At 54.6% G+C, this 4463-nt stretch overlaps 1 long non-coding RNA gene across 1 annotated transcript; it reads right to left on the reverse strand.

The window, feature by feature from the left end:
- Positions 1 to 571: 571 nt before the first annotated feature.
- LOC112947140 lies at positions 572 to 2137 on the reverse strand. Its single transcript, XR_003249349.1, has 3 exons — positions 2083 to 2137; positions 1533 to 1624; positions 572 to 919 (listed from the first exon to the last, which is right to left on the reverse strand). It is a non-coding gene; the product is annotated as an uncharacterized LOC112947140 (long non-coding RNA).
- Between the last annotated feature and the right edge of the window lie 2326 nt (positions 2138 to 4463).

Genomic DNA, 4463 nt, shown 5'->3' on the forward strand with positions numbered 1-4463 from the left:
ACTAGTCTTCCTTTTTCTTACATAGTTTCTATTACATTCCACAAAGCTTTGCCATAGCATATAGAATAATTAGTAAAAAAGCAAAACCTTATTTAGAGAGGAGGGATAACATTGTACAAGAGTTCATATTAGATTGAGACCACATTAATTTCCTAGGATTGTATTTAGATAAAGAGAGTCTGGGTTTTTGGTRGTTTTGGCCTCAAAATTCCTCCCAGGGGACATGTACAATTTAGCAGGGTTAAAAGTCTCCTTTAGATTCAGGAGCCAAGAAGATACAGTCATCTCTGCTTGCTAAGGGCCAGCGGCCAGATTTTGGCCACAAAACCTCTTTCCTCCCAAGCGGTGTCAAGCCAGAGTCATCCCTGCTCTGGCAGTGCCCACGCGGCTAACGCAGCCACATCCATCACTCGCGTGGCACAAAGCGAGCGCCCATCCTGGGGGCCTGATACTGCCCGTGCCTCCAATTTCCACACTTCTCGCCCCAAATAAGGCCTCCCTATGCACRGTTTTATTGCTGCTGCACACGCTCATTGACAGGAGCAAGGATTTGGGTGAGAGCAAGTTTATTTGTTTGAGGGTTTGTTTTTACTTTTTCCTCCCCCCTTAAAAATAATTCTCCCTGTTACCAGGAACATTCCTCCGCCGTCCTCAGGCRGCCAAAAAACACATTAGGTCTTTTTGAAAAGCTAAGCTGTGCGCAGTGAAGTTATTAACTGCTGGGAGAGGCAGAAAGTTCTTTTACAGCTGCTCATTGATGCCGTGAAAGTCACCTCACACTTGCAGCCCCTCCGGATCCTGCAGGCTCCGCGAGCAGTCTGGGAAAACGCGGAAAGCCCGGCCAAAGCAGTTACACTGCTGCTTCAGACATGTTTTCTTTGGGCTCAGACCTCTGCCTCTCAGCCAGCAATCTCTGTCCCTAGTGGAAAATTAAAAAAAAAAAAAAAAAAAAAAAAACACCGGGTTTTTCTGCTTTTCAGGAATCTCAAGAACAAACGTGGGTTTCTAGCGCGTTTGCGAGAGACGGGAATTCACCCGGACGCCCTGGTGCCCTCCCACGTGGGATCGCGGTTATTTTAAGGAAATCAGGTGCTGACCGTGCGGCTGGCCGGGGCGCAGGGAGCCTGGAGCCTCGTGTGCCCTGTTCCCGGCGCCGGGGCTGCCCGGCCGAGGCACCCGCGTCTGGCGCGGCTCCACACAGACACCTTGGCCCGTGTCGGCTGCTCCACTCTCCAACAGGTGCCGGGAGGACCTGTTTGAAGCAATTGGCTAATGTCCCAGAGCAGACAAGGCCAGAATTAATTTTCTCCACTTAATTTACGATGCCAGGTTTTTATTCTAAAGCGGCACACTGAAGGGTGGGCACCAGCAGGTGCACTTAATCAGTGCATAAACCACAGCCCGTCAAGCCCGTCCCTGCTCCCTCTAGCATGTGCGGGGCCATTCCTCACACCAAAGGTGCTGCTGCCGCCGTTTCATCTCTCTTCCCTCGCGAAACGGCGCAGACAGCTGATGAAGAGCCCGGCACTCACCTTGACCCAGACTCGAAGCTTCATCAGACTTTCTCAGCAGGAACAGCCAGGCTTGAAATGAGAGGGAATGCTTGGCAGGTGCTCCCAGGAGACTGGCCAAAAATAAATGCACTCTCCAGTTAATTTCCACCCTCGTACTACGAGCGGTGCTGCAGTAAGAGCACAGCTAAAGCAGTTGATTTATGCAAGGTGAGGAGGTTCTTTATTTGTTTGCAGAAGCAGCACCAGGCTGAGCATGCAACGGGGAATAGTCATACTAATTTTAAGCACCTGCTTAACGTGCTCATGCTCCCTGTACAGACAAGGGGCCTTTTCGGGTGCGATTCAGAGCGCTGTAATTAGGAACCCACCTCTCGCCATTGATTATAGCAGGAGTCTAGACATGTAATTTAGGAGAGAAATTACACACTTAAAATTAAATGATGCAAATATGTCCCAATCCATCAGTGATGGAGTGGACACAACGGAGGCAGCAAGTGGTGTCTGGAAGCGGTGTCGTGGGGCAAATGTCAGGAAGCCGCATGAGCCCCTTTTCCCCACAGCAACTTACCCTGCTTGGAGCTGAGATGGGAAGATGGGCAGCACCTGCAAGCCCTGCAACCACAGGGTTCCTGGGCAGCACCCAGCAAGGGCTATTTGTAGCCTTGCCCTCCCATAGCACTGCTTTTTTTTTCTGGTTTGTGKTTTTTTTTTTTAAAGGAACCACTTGACTCATAACTCCAAGAACTGAAGGTGTTTTTTTTAAATACAAAGTATTTAGAAAATCTGGCCAGAAGCACTCCAGCTTTATAAGGGAATTAACAAAACCCTCAAATTAGCAAATTTTATTAAAAAAAAAAAAGTGCTTGTAAATAGGACTGTAAAACAACAGTATCTCAGGCTGGAGATGGACACAAATGGAATGTGATTTGGTCTCCGAAAGCACTCATTTCAAATTGTGTACAGTATTTTCCTTTTCTATTAGAGATAACTGTGCARCAAGGCTATGCATGGCTACATGACGGCTCATTCTGCTTTTAAAACAGCAGCACTTCAGTAGCAGGTAAATTGATGCTTTTTATGTATCCRTCACTTATCAAGGATAATTGATTAGCGCCTGCAAGGAACTCAGAGATCTAACGGATTAAATGTTCTGCGACTGCTAAATTATTTGAATAGATTTAGGAAGAGAAAGATTCTAAATCAGATTTTTGTTTGACCCAACATTATCTTCCTTGATCAGTGTTTCTCCTTCCCTTTAAACACTTCTACTCTCAGAAATACAAGCGCACGCTAAGCACAAGGAGCAGCTCTTCAAAGGCAGCAAGGAGAGTTAAGCATAATTCCTATTAAAACACAATGGGAAGCAAGCGTAATTTTTATGGAAAGTTTCTCTCCAACTGCTGTTCATTCCACAGTTTAGCAGCTTTCATCTATTGCAGCTCCCTCTGGGAAGCAGAAAGGGCTCCAGCGGCTTGCAAAAGCTCACCTCGCTCTGATATAACAGCACTTTTGCCCTCCTGCTCCCGCAACAAGTGCCCAGAAAGCTCCTGAAACGCAGGTAGCCGGTGGGGAGGTTGTGGGGAGCCAGCCTGGGAGAGCGCACAGTGTTCCCGACCGCTTGTGCTCCAGYGGGACGCCGAGCTGGAGCTTACCAGCACATGAACAGGGCGCGCGGCAAGGCCAGGGATGCGCAGACCAGCGGAGCAGCCTCCTCTCCGTGTTGGCCGTGCGGTAACGCGGGCGCCCCGGCCATGGGCAGAGCGGCAGCAGCAGGACATGGTCGGCGAGCTGGCCCTGGTGGTGGCCCTGATGCCACAGGCTGGTCCCACAGTCCTGTAGCCTCCTGTGCAGCTATCACRGGAGGCCGCTGCAGCGGCCTCCCACGCTTCGGCAGAGCACAGTGGCTCCTTCTCCACGGCCRCGTCGTCCTGCTGAGGGGACTGCTCACTGCGGGGGTGTCCGCAGCAAGCGCAGGGCACGCGGGGAGGCTGYGCACGTCCTGCAGCTGCTGCCCCGCTGGGCCAGTGCCAGGGCCGGCCGCAGTGCTGCTGGCCTCCACGGCCCGGGGCTTCAGGAGGGCCTCCCACACACGGGCTGCATCCTGCTGCCCCTTCCTCTGGCGAAACTACCAATAAATACCAGCGAGGAAGGCTCTCGGGTATTATTATCTCAACGCAGAGAGCGAGCAGAGGGCCCAGGGCCTGGCACGCGGGCGCGAGAAGGGCCAGCTCGCTCCGTGTGCAGCAGCAAACGCCATCGGCRTCTGCTTGAAGCGCAGCGGCCAAGAGCGCAGGGCCCAACGCTTCCTGGTGGCGGTGGGCAACACGGCAGGGTGGCAGAGCCGCAGGGCAGCGTGGCAGAGCGCAGCACGGCAGAGCAGAGCTGCAGCAGCGCCGTGCAGAGGCTGCACAGCAGCAGGCCTGCTCCCCGAGGAGGCAGCAGCGCTGCGGYAGCTCCTGGGGCAGCTGCTTGGCTGCCATCGCAGCAGGTTTCCACTCCAACGATGCCGTGACCTGGCGCCTCTGGGCACCGCTCCTCTGGACTAGAGACCTCCAGGGGTCGCTTCCAGCCCAGGTTTCTATGGCGCTCTCAGCTCTGCACCCAAACCGGGGCGCCGAGGAGTTAAATTACAGCAGAGCCCCGCTGTCCCCTCTGCCCCACCGCAAAGCCCCTTCCCGGGCCGCTTTTTGGGCGCCTCGGGGACCCCCCCAGAGTGTCCCCGTGCGTGCGCCGGGCCGGCCTCGCGGGCAAGCCCCGCGCCGGCGGGGAAGGCCGCGGGGCCGGGTCCTCCCGCTCGGGCTGGTAGCGGCCGCTGGCTCTGGCCCAGTCCTGGCAGGAGGACGCGGGTGCAGCGGGAGGACGCGGGTGCAGCGGGAGGACGTGGGTGCAGCGGGAGGACGGGGCGGGAGGGCGGCGGCGCCCGCGGCAGACGCGCAGCCCCGCCGCGAC

This window comes from Nothoprocta perdicaria, unplaced genomic scaffold (assembly GCF_003342845.1).
Source record: "Nothoprocta perdicaria isolate Ctin4 unplaced genomic scaffold, notPer1 scaffold_22, whole genome shotgun sequence".
Taxonomy (NCBI): Eukaryota; Metazoa; Chordata; class Aves; order Tinamiformes; family Tinamidae; genus Nothoprocta; species Nothoprocta perdicaria.